This window comes from Euprymna scolopes, chromosome 36 (genome assembly GCF_053919585.1).
Source record: "Euprymna scolopes isolate OS-2025 chromosome 36, ASM5391958v1, whole genome shotgun sequence".
NCBI classification, from domain to species: domain Eukaryota; kingdom Metazoa; phylum Mollusca; class Cephalopoda; order Sepiida; family Sepiolidae; genus Euprymna; species Euprymna scolopes.
Window position 1 is genome coordinate 38,368,950 of NC_136517.1, and position 16,240 is coordinate 38,385,189.

Sequence of the window (16,240 nt, forward strand, 5' to 3'; positions counted from 1 at the left end):
TACCGCAAAACGTTGAAACAAGAATGGAGGGATTAGAATCAGAGGAATGGCCGAGAAAATACAAAGGATAACAATAATAAAACGACTGAAATCTTAAAAAAAAACAAAAAAAACTCTTGAATGCGGAGACTAATACATATGAGCTACAACCTGAACTTATAGAAACTGCTCAGAAGTCAAAAAAAAAAAAAAAAAAAAAAAAGAAACACTATATGGAAACATGAAAACAGAATCTGTATAAATTTATTTACTGCGGACGATTATCCTCATCTTTTTTATTTGTTGTTCCAAGACGTTTCGGCCAACTATTCCTTTGGCCTTCATCAGGATAAAGGTCAAGGAAAATCCGCGATGGGATAGGAACTCTGAATCTCCTAACCGCATCTTCAGCAATTACTGCCTTTCATAATTGTTGTCGTCTCACCACGTTTTTGGAGCCCGTGGCACAGTGGATAGAGACGTTGAATCTCTACGGTTTCAGGCGAGAATTATGTGGAGATAGTCGTTTCAATTCTACCTAAAGCCGGGCAGAGGCTTACTTGGCCAAAACGTGGTGGAAGGACAACAACTATGAAACACATTAATTGCTGAGGATGCAGTTAGGAGATTCGGAGTTCCTATCCCATCGCGGTTACCACCTGACGAAGGCCAGAGGAATTGTTAGCTGAAACGTCGGGAAACAACAACTAATAAAGATGAGGATAATAGTCCGCAACAAATAAATTAATAGATAATATTCATCCCAATAATGGATTCCAATAATATATAGAAACTTTATAATTGTACGTTAATCCCCCGTCTTTCCAATTGTTCGTGTGTCACACTAAACAAGTGGGGAAGCTCAAGGATGATATAAAGACCAAGAACAGAAAGCACTAACCATACCTCGACTGGATGAGTACGAAGAGGACTGGGACCTTGGGGGGCTTATAGCCACCAAAATTTCAGTAATGACTAATGTTCGCTACCAACGAGAAATCAATGGCAAACGGATATTGCCATAACGCAAAATAATTTGCAAGGGTTGTTCAAAGAGGTGGTGAGCACTGAGAATGTAGAAGTACTTGCTGTCACTCAGACTCCAGGGAACACCACATGTTGTTTTTAAAAAAATTCTTTGATAATAACCTGTGTGAAAACCTCAAGTGAATAATAATAACATAGAATTCCTTTTAAATGTATCTATATGTCTGTCTGTCTATCTATCTATCTATCTATCTAAATCGCTACTTTCTTTTTAAATAATTTCCCTTTTCTTTTCATCATTTTACCTACTCGCGTGCACACTCTCCTTTTCGCCACATCTTTTCATTCTTTCTCTCTTTTTAAGTAATCCCGTCTCTCCATTCTTCCTCTAAGCGCCTCTCCATTTATATATTTATTTATTCAATTATTTATTTATTTATTTGTCTGACCGTATCATATTTTCGTCGCGCTGTCATTCCCAGTCGTCGTGGTTTTCAAGGGGGCAGAAAAGGTCAGGTTCCCACCCGGACAAGCACCCGTGTCCCACCCTCAACGCTCCACCACCACATCCGCCCACCTACAACACCGTCACCATACCTTTAAGCCATGTAGTTGACTTCCCAATTCGTGTTCGCACTGTCCGGGTACTCCCTCTTTACACCGTCCTTGGTTCCGCCCCCATCAAGTTATGTTACCGTCTCCTCATTCGGACTTCTGTACAACATCGTGACATATGCAGACATCTAACCATGTTTATCGTCCTACCCTGGGTACCTGCCTATATACCTCATTCACTTCGTCGACGCCAAGGGGGTTACGGGACATGATGATATATATGCAACACTGACGCCTTCCACTCTTGACGTACATTATATATATATATATATATATATATATATATATATATATATATGACATAAATACATACATGCATACATACACATATATATTTATATATATATATATATATATATATATATATATATGTATATATATATGCGTTTATATGCATATTTTAATGTGGGCAATTATTTTTTTTATGTTTCCTTTTTTTCCTTTTTAATTTCTTGCGTTGAAATTTTATCTTACCTTACATCACCTTAAAGGTGTGATTATAGGGTCTTGGTATAACATCAACAACGTAGTATATATCTCACATGCCATCTTTGGGTCGGGACCAGGGGACGCAGCCCTACCTCTCTCGTTTATACAGAAATATACATGTCAGCCCAAAATAGACACCGATGCAAGAACAAATATATATATATATATATATATATATATATATATATATATATATATATATATATATAAATATTTGAAGGCCGCCCGGCATTGCCCGGTCATAATATACGCTTAAATATGATATTTTAATAAATGCAGATTTCGTATTTATTATTATACTAGTAGTTCAGCCTGGATTTCGTCGGGCCCTATGTACTATTTAAAATTTAGTGCATGTACATATCTATATATATATTAAAAAGTTTGACTACATATAAAATTTCAAGTGTTTTGATCCAAAATTGACGGAGAAGGTTTGGTGGGGTCTGCAAAGGTCAACTCGTTCAACTTTGACCTCTTAGCAGTAACATTTACACCCCAAAACTGATTAAAAAGCTTGCTGCATGTCTGATTACCGTTATGTAAGATTTCAAATGTTTACACCTAAAAGTGGCTGAATAGTTTGGTAGAGACCGCAAAGGTCAACTTTTTTTAAACTTTGACCCCGTTAGCAGCTAAATTGCCGGTCAAACACCGATTAGAAAGTTTGTCCCATGTCTGGATACACTTAATGTAAAATTTCAAATGTTTATACCAAAATTTGGCTGAGTAATTTGGTAGAGACCGTAGAGATCAATTTTTTTAACACTTGGCCCTAATTTTGACCCTTTAACATTTATTGTTTGGGACTCAAATCAAATTAAAAAGTTTGATCCATGTTCAAGGAACCTGCTTTTAAAATTTCAAGTATTTAGATCCAAAATTGGCGAAAGAGTTTGGTAGAGTTTTCAAAGGTAAAATCTTGAACTTTGACCCCTTGACAGCCAAATTTCTGGCCGGAAACCGATTAACAAGATTTTCCCAAATCTCAATACTCCTTATTTCAAATCTCGAGCCTATAGATTGAAAATGTCAGAGTAGTTTGGGAGGGAAATGTACACAGGCTGACACAGACAGACAGACAGACAGACAATTTCAGTTTTATAGATATATAGATTACAGTGGACCCAATATATAGTAAGGATTTAAAACGTAGAAAAAAGTGACTCGTGCACCACCACCGAGAATCGAAACGAAAACGTTTAGCTTACGATTTACTTTTTGGGGGCGTTAATGCGTGAGCTTTGAATACATGTTTTCTGCAAGGCAAAAAATTGTAAACATGAACCAGTTGCTATCACGTTACGCATGCATATTCGTAATGCCACCGTTTTACGTTCACGTTGTAAATTCCATTAGTTTAATTTTAATACTCTTGCACCGACTTTTCCTGACTAAATTTTCGCGTAGTTCGAATACCCTATAAATTAAGTTTCATATCTGTAGATTAAAAACAGAGGAGTTTTGTAGGCAATTTTTTTTAAACGAATATATACATATAGAAAATGTTTTTGTTTACTATACTCTCTCTACGCAAATATTACGCACATATAGATATAAATCATGTAAAATATCTGCATGAATATAATGACGTAATAGATGATGACCCTATAAGGAATCCGGAAAAAAAACTAATTAATTAAAAGGAATGTTTAAAAGGAATATGCAAATTAACCAGATCTTTGGCAGATTAATGCAATTCCACAACCCATATATAACAATGCATTTTCTTTTTAAATAATTACAAAAAATGATTTTTAATATGAAGATCAATACACACACACACAAATTTATAGGAGTATAAATATTAGGGATTAAAGATAATCACTAATAAGTAAGATTTTAAATTTAATAAGTAAGCTTTTAAAAGTAATAAGTAAGATTAAAAAAAAAAATCCGATTCTGATACAATTACAGATTCCGTTCTAAATTTCCGATTCCCATACTATTCTCGATTCCGATTCCGATTCTGTTAAGATTTATTGTTGAGTTTTTGTAAATTTTCAAATTACTGCATAAACTGACGGGTAATTTCTGTGTATATTTTTTTCTCAAATGTTTTGTTTGGAATTGATTGAAAATTGCAAGACAACAAAGGATTTATTTTGATTTTAAAACAAAGCCAAATTATATCAGTTCGTCGTTAGTATACAACATATTACTGAAAAGTTTTTATAAACAGTTGAAAATAGTCGACGATTGGCCGGCAAAATTAGAAAAAGGGTGTAGGACAAAATATTTAACAACGCCCCCTTTCATTGTTACGAACGAATTCCTAAATAATAATGTTAATGTTACTATTTAGAAAAGCATTTTTAACATAGAGAGGGCGTGGCCTTTGTTAACTATTCTGTGCTTTCCTCTATGAATGAAGTTAAAGTTTTATTTTAATTAAAAATATATGTAGGTTATTAAATTGATTTGCTTTCCTATAAAAAATACAAAAGCAAAAACAAAATCCCAATAATAATAATAATAATAATAATAATAATAATAATAATAATAATAATAATAATAATAATAATAAATTTATAGATTAATACGCTAAGATAAATCCCCATTCCAATATGAAATATTACTTGTTATAGGTGATTACGTGTGAAACCCTTAAAAAATTTGACGGAAAGGAAAACAATCGTTTTAGTATTTAGAGTAGAAGATCATTTTCAATTATATATTTAACGTAAAATAATCTGTAATATTTTTTGGGACGTTAGCACACCAGAATGCCAGCACGCCAGCACGCACGCTTTCAATCCGCCATTTTGGTTCTTACAAAACGTACGCCGATGCGCCAAATTTCATTCCTTCATAAAAGAAAACTTATTTGTACATGTTTACCTAGCGAATAAGCATAAAAGTACATACGAAAAACCATGTTTTTTTTTTATTTTTTAAATCCAACGACGGGACTGAAGTCGATATTTTGCATCTAAAACAAAATAAACTTTTTTGATAAATCTCTGTGTGGCGTACCGGGAAAATGTTTTTTCTAATGAATGAAAATGAATTAAATCTATTTTTACAAGAATCTTTATACATTTATCTAGCCAATAAATATTAAATTACGTACGGAAACCCATGTTTATTATTTTTTTAAAATCTAACTTATATTGTAATACACCTAAAAAAAATAGCCTGATTCTCCATTTAAGACGATTACATGTAAACAGCTTGAAAAATTTAGTGGTAAAAATACCAGACAATACATAGTGGTAAAATTTAGTGGTAAAAACACCACACAATACGCATATAAATTTAACATAAAATAATCAAACCTTATTGATGAGACAATGATTTAAGGGCATGTAACCAACTCTATTTGTTTTAAATCTTGAGAATGTTAATGTTCAAAATCAAACGTTAGTATAAATATGTGATTGTTAAAAGTCATTAAATCCAGGCTCCTTTCCTACTACTAACCCTAAGTTTGGATGGTAATACGATAAATAAAGCAGTTACATGTAATTTTATGGTTTAGGTGATCGGACTGAGAATCAGTGGTAATTGCTTAAAAAGTTATAATGTGCCGGAAATCGAATCATTTTACATTATATTTATATGCACAATTGAACCTTCATTCTCAATTCTAAAATAACGTTTTAGTGTGTTCAAACATAATCACCTAAAAATGGAATCTTATATGTTTGGGGCATTTTCAATGTAAATAATTTTTTTTTAATTAACAAACGTCTAAATGTTTGCTCTTCATATATTCTATCCAAAGTTTTATAAACTTGTGAGATATTCATCTATATTTCCACTTGTGCATAAAACAAATCAAATATAAGGAAACATGAAATATTTCAGATGATTTGGTGATCAGACAATACCAATATCAAAGCAGCGTAAGAAAAATGTTCAAGCATTTTAACTCTTTTGATATTAAAGTGTGAAAGCTTTAATACGCAATATATAAACTTTTATTAAATAAGTGAAAAAAGCTTGTTAAAATCTGTGATATTGGATAGGCAAGTGAATATTTACTTTGCTTACCACAAAAACTAATAAAACTAAATTAAATTAGGCTTGGAAAGTCAATGCTACATCTGGGAATGGGATATATTTTATTTGCGTTTTTTTTCGTCAAATATGCTTGGAATAACAATTGCCAAAGTCACGAAGGATTTCCACCAGTTAACTCTTGTTCTCCTGTCTATCCTTTTTCAAACTTAACACATTTCGACTAATTTCTGTTCAATTCTGTCACAATTTGTTTGGTGTTTTATTTTATTTTTACCACTAAATTTTTAATGCTGTTTACATGTAATAATTTAATAATGGAGAATCGTTTTTCTCTTTTGCAGTTTTATCAGAATATTAGTTGGATTTTTAAAATGATCAAGGTGGTTTTTCATAGGTAATTTTATGTGTATTGGCTAGATAAATGTATAAAGATTGTAAATATAAATATAAATTTTATTCACTGTCATTTATTAGAGAGAATATTTTCCAGGTATGCCACACAGAGATTTATCAAAATAGTTTGTTTTGTTTTAGAAGCAAAACATCGACCGGCTCCGTTGTTGGATTTTTAAAAATATATAAAAAACGTGGTTTTTCATATATACTTTTATGTTTATTTGCTATATAAAACATGTAAAAAATAAGTTTTTTTTTTTCTGTAGGAATTTGTTTTTACGACGGAATGAAATCTGGCGTCATTTTTGGCGAACCAAAATGGCGGATCGATATTTAGTGTCCCGGTGTGTTGGCATGCTTGCGTCACCAAAAAGAATTACCCGACGATTGGTATGCAAAATAAGAAAACAGTGTACGGAGAGAATAGTTATGAAAGCCCCTCCCATGTCAAGAATGGAGTTTCTTCATTATAATGCACTATTTAGAAAAGCATTCTTAACATTAGGAGGGATTTCTGTTAACTATTCTGTACCATTCCCTCTTTGAACAAAAAAGTAATAATTTTTCTCACAATTATAAACATTTGGTCGATTATTAGATAGGTTTGTGTTACTGTAAAAGAAATACAAAGTACAGATGCTTCTACTACTAATCGACATATTATTAAGATAGCGTGCATTTATTTTGTGTGTCACGCTTACATCCGAATGAATGTGATTTTACTGTTATGGACTTCCATTTCTTGGAATAAATAATTTTACCAAGAATCCTTCTTAAGTTTTGGTTTCGGTTTCCATTATAGCTGATGGCACTTAAATCATTTAATGTTTACTTACATTTAATGTTTACTTACTATATATATATATATATATATATATATATATATATATATATATATATATATATATATATATATATATATATAGTAAGTTATAAAATGTATATGGCGATTAAGCTACACTGAATATTCCGCGTTTCATCCACTCTAGGATTCTTCAGGCTTATGCGCATAAGCCTGAAGAATCCTAGAGTGGATGAAAAGCGGAATATTCAGTGTAGCTTAATCGCCATATACATTTTATAACTTACTATATATATATATAAGTTTTGGTTTCGGTTTCGATTTAATTAATGCACCCAAGTCATATGGATATATTTTTTTTATTGTTGAAATCGCAAATTTATAAGATATAAAAATAAATAAATCATTAACTTTTTAATAATATATACGAAATCTACAAGAATTTAAATATCATATTTAAGCGTACTTTACGACCGGGCTACGACGGGCATCCCTGCTTGATTAGAGAAATACATTTTCAGTTTAAACAAAGGAGCTACAAAAATATCAGACTGTCGCCATTTACGCTGAATATCTACAGAATGGCAACGTCAATATATTACATATAAAGGAGTCCCCTGTGGAATTTCCACAGGTCCTGCTTATAATAATAATAATAATAATAATAATAATAATAATAATAATAATAATAATAATAACAGCAACAACAGCAGTAGTAGCAAATATATTAATCCCTTTAGCAAAATCTCTTCTCCCAAATTGGATTCTACATTTTGTAATGATTATGTGACCAAAAGAAAAACCAAACAAACAATTATTTTTAAATTTCGCATAGGAAAACTGTATCGCACATAAAATTAACGTAAAATGTTACTCATTTTCGTCTCATTCTTGCGTAATGGCTCAAAAATCAAAAATTAAACAAAATACTCGTACAGTATAACAATGTCGATTGATTGTTAACATTTATTTATGTGTTTGTTTATTTTTCAACTTTGAGCGGTTATCAATTTTCCTTCAGCCGGGGTTATATTGGGCAGCCATTTGTAAAAATTCTAACTCAAAGAGGAGACACTAAGTTTGTTTGGAATCAAATACACAATTTAAAAGAAGTTTAAACACAAATAAATTTATTCAGGTATGTTGAAAAGTCTTGCCTTTGGTAACATTTATTTGTTGCATATTTGTTTATTATTTTTCTAAAGAGTCGAAACCTAATTGAAGGAATAAACACGTGGGTAGTGTCACTAATAAGATACACTGGACTGTTTATAAGCTGGACCAAAGAAGAACTAAGGAATCTCGATCAGAAGACCAGGAAACTCATGAAGATGCACAATGCACTTATCCCGAAATATTATGTTCGACCATATGTTAAAGGAAAATATGAGCAAGCGGGCTGGTCTGTATAGAAGACTGTAAATGCCACAAAAAAAGGATTAGAAAAATACAGAATGCAGTACACCGAAAGAATAATCACTGCAGCAAGAAGCGAGGAGGAAACACACAAGATAGCAAAAGAGACAAATAATAAGACCAGGTGAGAAAAATGGGAAGAGAAACAGCTACATGGACGATTCATAAGGATTACAAAAGAAGAGGCGAATGAAAACATTTGGAAATGTATACAAAAAAGAATATTTAACAGCGAAACTGAATCACTAATAACAGCTTCGCATAATAACACAATTAGAACCAACAACCTCAGTGCAAGGATTGGCAAGACGCAAGAAAACAGAAAATGCAGACTCTGCGGACAAAAAGAGGAAACAATAAACCACATAATAAGTGGATGCAACAAACTAACCGAGGAATTACTGTTGATGAAATCAGAAATTTGACTAATTCTGTGGACTAACGTTTTTACAAGGCATTCATAAAAAAAAAGATCGCATATCCTCTATTAATTATGGCAACGTAGACATTGCTATGTAGTTATTGTGTTCTAAGGAATTTTCCTAGTTCATTTAATGTTTGAATATTATTTCAATAAACAAGTTATGGGTATATTGTGTTTTTTCTCAACCTCGTTAATAATAACTTGACACACTGAAATCAACAGATATTCCTATCTTTTGCCATAGTTTCGCTAATACTGCTTTAAATACTTTTATTTTCGGACTGGAGTAGCTGAATAGTATGAGCACTTTCTAAAAGTTTCATGGATTTTTATTTACTCGTTCCATAAATATTTAAAAAAATGTAAACTCGTTAATAATTTGATACGCAGTGTATATACCAGCTATTCACTCCATTTAGCCGGTCGATGATATACGCCAGTCGAGACACAAATCTCAACAATCTGTCTCTGCAGAGATTTACCGACCGGGCTGCCTAGATAATTTATAAAAGGCTGAATTCTCTATTTTAGAGGTGCTGGCTTTACTATCCCCACATTTCCACCTTATGATATCTTGCGGTCGAAAGGATGTAAATATGAGCTATTTGGTGCAGTTATGCCCCCACAATCCAAACGTGTACTTCTGTAACATACTTTTGCCAATACACTTTTTGTTAACCGCATCAATGTGTTTGTATTGATTGCTACCGACCTGTAACGATGCAAATATTATCATTACTTTGTCATGAGAAGACAAATCCATACGAATAAGATCGCCGACTGCTGTACAAGCGGACAAGTTTCGAATCTATGCTTACCATATCTAGCCACACTGAACCGTCATGACAGGACAAAACAGCTGTCTGTGGATGACTAGAAGTTGATTTAAGTAGTCACAATACCTTAAACTGTCATATCATATCAGAAGACGAACAAAAAATTAGCAATTTTAGGTGTTTAGACTCTTTGTAATTGAAACGGGGCTGTCACCGTAGATGGCAAATCCGGTTCCCTTTTAAAAAAGAGGGGATCAAAACAAAAAAGAAAGTGTATATTATAACATAATAAAACAGGTAAAAAAATATCGATGTGATACGCCGAATACCAAAGAAAATGAACCACAGGTGACGGGTGGAATTCGTCAGGGTGGGGAAGTGGATGGGTAGCCAAGAATTAAAAAAAAAAAAACACCTCGAAAAAGAAAAATATCCATTCACACAAACCTAAGCAGAAAAAAAAAAAGAAAGAAAAGAAAAAATCACCTACCAGCGAGCGAGGAAACTATGAATTAACTTGCCGCAAAGACAGGTAGGAATCGGGTGACATTTACACCAGAAAAAGATGAGTACCCGCTGAGTGTCTTCTGACTTTTTTTTTTTTTTTGTTATCCGGGTCTTTTTTTTTTGTTTTTTTTTTGTTTTGTTTTTTGGTGATGTCAGGTGTACCCATTCGTTTCGGGTCAGAGTCGGACAAAAGGGGACCCGCTGTGTGCTTAGCATTACAACGCCAACCGCATCTCGCGTGTCCCCACCCAAAACATTTATATAATCGTACGGCACGGGGTACGATCAAGGAGAAAGACTATTTCTTCGAGCTGACGTTTAGAGAATGCAGCACGTCTAGTAAATCCGATAAAGAACGCGGCTATTTAAGCATGTAGCACTACGTTATCATTTATATTATTTGGATTGTCCGGACTACTGTTCTCATCTTGATATGACGTCCGACCTTCTTCAGTTAAACCTTGTCAAACTCGGAATCATACTCAGGAATCTTTCCGTGAAATACGGGAATCTGCGCCGAATTTTGAGCGCAAACTTTAATTTAACGCATTAGCATGATCCCGTCTCGTTCGCCATGACCAGTTAGAAGTCTTAAGTAATTCACAGTTATATTGTTAATACTGCCTGCCCTGACGATTGAACATTCAAGCTCTAGAGGAATGTTACTTAGAACTGAATTTTGCTTAGCAATTTATCTGTTACGCCACGGGTCCTTGCGGACAAGATCGACAGAAAGATTCTCGAATTCGACATCATTAATCCTTATCCTCAAGTTGCCTTCGGTCCTTGTTTAGCGGTAACCGATTGTAAAAAAGGATGCTGTATAATATACGTTCTATTTCCCTTATTTATTATTTTATATCTAAATATCATGTTATTCTAAGTTTAGGGCATCCTGCCGGATGCCAGACATCTACCCAGTATCTCCAACATTTAACCGACCCTTTAACTGCAATCGTTTGGGTAAATCTTGCACTTCATTTACCGGTTATATTTGCCAGGAAGTTTTTTTTATTCTATCTAATGAATCCGGTTTCTCCTATAACAAGCCTGAATGCCTGGCGTTTCCCGGCGTCCCCGGCGTTGCCCGGATGTTTGGAGGTGCGTGTTGAGCAAAAAAAAAAAAAAAAAAGTAAGCAGGCTTGAACCCGTACCGTGAAGGAGGGAAAGAATGTAAACGCTCCCAAAACGTGACGTCTTTGCTGTGTCATCCATCGCTAAACTTGAAGTGACGAATGTTTAAATTAAGGCTAGTCAATCGAAAAGAGGGGATGACTTTCCAAAATATCGGCGATAAAAGCGGCCCCTCCCTGTAGAAAAGTACCCAGTTGGAGGTGAAGGAATTAATCTTTTTAGCCAATTTTTCGATATTCGCCATCCGAAGAGTCGAGCTTCAAAAAGATACCAATCTTGTGAAAATCCGTCGCCTCTGTCAAATGTTTTATACATACATGCATACATACATGATGATTGTAACGTCTTGTCAGACGAGTGCCACTCCCTCAGTCACTGAAAGTCCATTAGCCCGAAGATAACCTTTTTTTTCTTTTAGTTCTGCCAGCGAATTCACACGCTCAAGCAGACATTACATTGAAGACGGTCCTTGGCATACACACACACACACACACACACACACACACACACACACACACACACACACATATATATGCATATACACACATGCATACCCATAAACATACACACATACATACATACATACATACACAATACATATAACACATACGTACAAACATATACATACACACATGCGCACACATATACACACATATATACAAACATATACAAATACATACACACCTATACATACATATTCACATACATATACGTACACATGTATGCACATATACATACATACCACATAAAGTTACCTACATATACCTACACATACATATATATGCACTTATACGCATACATATATATGCATATATACATATACATACACACAAATATATATATACATATATACATACACACACACATAAACATATATACACAAAAAATAAATAAATAAATAAATAAAAATATATACACGCATACATATATACATACATATACAAATAGAATGATGGCAGATCAATTATTACATGCTTCCAGCATTTCAGGGCTACACGCGTGACAATTTTTTCCATCGCCACGGAAAATTTTTTTATAGACAAATGCCTGAGGAAGTATCTATGCAAAGATGATGTTACAGAGTTTTAGCTTTGTACGACAGCTAAGTCTCTCTCTCTCTCGGTTCAAAATGTTGAGATCCAGCAACAAGTATGAGCAAGATAGCCAGCAAGAAGTCAAACTGCAGACCAGCTTAATGCGGGTACTGGTCTCCCGCTTTATGTTTTGTTTTTTGTTTTTAATCAGAGATTTGCTTCACCCAGAGGGGTTGCCTTAACAAGGCTTTTGGGAGTCATCTCCACTCCACACACACATAGAAATAAACATATACACGCACACATACAAGCATTCATACATACAGATGCACGCAAACATACATACGCAAGAACACACACACACATGACAAGATGCACATACACATGCACATGCATACATACACGCATCTACATACATATGCACATACACGTACACATACACGTACATGTAGAATATGCATGAAGGGGCATTCATGATGACGATGATGATGGTTGTTACGAATAGGTGAATTCAACATGAATAAAAGTGTAAAACAATCCAAAATACACAGCACATAAAATAGAGAGACGTTCGCTTCGCCGCTAGTACAGTTTTTAAATCGAACATAACCTACATGATGATTGCAACGTCTTGTAAGACGAGTGCCACTCCCTCAGACATTTAAAATCCATGAGCCCAAATGTCTGAGGAAGTATCTATACAAATATGATGTTACAGAGTCTTAGCTTTGTACGACAGCTAAGTCTCTCTCTCTCGGTTCAAAATGTTGAGATCCAGCAACAAGCAAGAGCAAGATAGCCAGCAACAAATTAAACTGCAGACCAGCTTAATGCGGGTACTGGTATTCCGCTTTATGGTTTTTTAAATCAGAGATTTGCTTCTCCTAGAAAGGTTGCCTTCACCACGGCTTACGGGAGCCCTCTCTACCCCAATACACATATACACACACGCACACATAAATATACACGGTGCTAGTTGGCCGTTGACCCAGAAAAAGAGTTCATTCGCCCTTTGGAAGGTCTTGTTTTTAATCCTTCAGGGAGACTAGCCGCCCTCCTCACCAAACAAGTCTGGTGGGGGAACCAGTTTAGTCGCCGGTGACCCGACCATGAGGCAGGTAGTACTGGGTTACATGGTACCAGTAGCATATGACATAACCTACATACATACATACATACATACATACATGATGCCAGCAAATTCGCTTTCGAACATTGCCATCACTCGATATAGCACAAAAAAATAAAAATTCCTTGGTACACATTGTACAGACATGTGCACCACTGGCAGCACGTTCTTGATGTTTTTTTTTATGCAGGATCAAATGCCGTTTCAAACCGCCTGCCGTTTTTGTACGTCCGCCCGCAGTTGACACAGGTTAACTCTGGCAACTCAAGACTGCTTTGTGACCCACTGCGTCGATGAGTAGACTGGTTGCTCATCAGCCCAGCTCTGCTCAGACATATTCTTCCGCACAGCTCACACTCCAGACCAATTTGGCTCCCCCTCCCATCCACGGCTCCTTTCACCATCCCTTTCATACACACACACACACACACACACACACACACACACACATATATATATATATATATATATATATATATATATATATATATACATACGTACATTTAAATAAACAGGTAAGATTCATATTATAGAAGATTACTGGAATGAGGGAGATCTTCCTTAGATTCCAGTTTCTTTTTTATCGTACATAAGATCTTGATATTCCGTTATCTTTTCCTTCTAAGCTCTGTTTAACCCGGCATCATTGAAGACACTAACTTTTAACTTAAGCTTATTTCTTACATGTTATTGTCGTATATCACTATGTCAAGTTTAATAGTTCCGTTTTGTAGGTGCGTATCTGTAGGTATTACATAATAACGTGTCATGTTAATTAAATTGGATCGGCTTGACGAAGACACGTAAGAATGGGGTGACAGTTACACGTGGAAATGATGAGTACCCGCTGGGTGTCTTCTGACATCTACTTCCGATCTTTTAGCGAAGTCAGTTGTAGCCGTACATCTCAGGTCAGTTTCAGACAAAAAGGGTACAAACCTTGTGCGGTATTTTCACCAGCACGTTGCAAAAATGTACTTGCTCACACCCAAACAAGATATATTGCCATTTTGACGCAAGGGGATTTAGAATCATATGTACATGAGACTATCTGAGGAGATGAACAGCGAGAGTTCTGTCCACATTAAACTTAAACTTTTGCGTGTCAGTCAGGGAAGCAGGAGACAGGGAGGGTATTCCAAAGTGTAACAGTACAAGGAAAGAAGCTATCAGAGTAGAAGGCTTTATAGCATCTTGATACCTGAAAACTGAAGGGGTGGGATTATGCTGCTTGACGATGCAGTCAGTGTATATACCAGAAAAGGATACAAGTTCTATGAGTTCACCAGAGCACGTTCTATTGAAGTACTTTTAAAAGAGGCGCAGGGATGCAACATTGCGGTGATGGGACAGGGTTTGGAACTTGCTTGATAGTGTGGAACCTATTAAATTTGAGATAAATTTTTTTACCCCTTATTTAAGACGGAGAAACTAGTGGTAGATGTGCCAGCCCAGATGTGGTAAGAATACTCCATGCATAGGTGAATGGTGACTTTGTAAGGATACAAGATACACTCAGGTGTCACGGTGAAAGGGACTTACCTTTTTTGCAACGGCCTTTGTAATGTCCTTACTGTTTTTGTTCCAATTCATGTCGCCTTGTAATGTAAAGCCTAGGAGTTTGGAGAATTAGTTCAGAGGTAAGGTATTATTAGTCATGGCTATTGTAGATTGAGAAGGTTTCTTGTAATTGTTAAAGGAAAGAAGTTTAGTCTTAGTATTACATGAAAGGGCTGTCCCTTTCTCATGTAAGAAAGAAAACAGACTAGATAAGTGAAAATGATATAAGGAAAAGGCTAGAATCGAACCCTGTAGGCAAGTGGATAATTGAAATCCTAGGAATGCAGTCCAGTGTTAATTCTTTTAGAAATAGCTAAATATTATTTATATCGGGAAAAAAGCGATTGCCCATTCTTTTAGAATAACTGGATATTAAATATGTCAGTTAAAAGAATGGGCAATGCGAGTTAAAAAATGTTGTTTAAAAATAGGTTAGATATTAAACAATTAGAATTGGGAATTCTGTGTTACTAAAAGTGTGTTATGACAGGCATATGTAAATCCACGTGAAAGTTAGTCACGTTGGGAACCACACTTCTGACGTCATAAACAAAGGAGATTTCTCAATATATGAATCGAGGGTTCAAAGTTAGGAGGTTGATTAGGATCAGAGAATCGGAGAAGATCACACACAGTGATAGAGTCAGTTGGAGACTGGGAACCTCTTAGAGGCGAAGAGATACAGCGCAAGAGATTCGCAGAAACAGGAGTGAGAAAGAGTGGTTAGATAGCGAGTGCTAGAGAGAGTGAGAAAGAGAGAAAGAGAGATAGAAAGAGGAGGAGTAAAAGAAAGAAAGGAGACGAAAAGCAAAGAAGAAGATAGGCAGAAAAACTGAGAAAGAAAAAAAGAGAGAAAGGGAGAGGAATCGATAGATATAAAGACAATGAGAGTATAGACGGATATATAAAGACAAACTCAAGATGAAATTACGAAGAAACCAAAATACGGACATGTCAGTTTCTTCCCCTAGACATCTTTATACACACATCGACTCTCACACGATTTCCCGTTTTTATTTATCTATC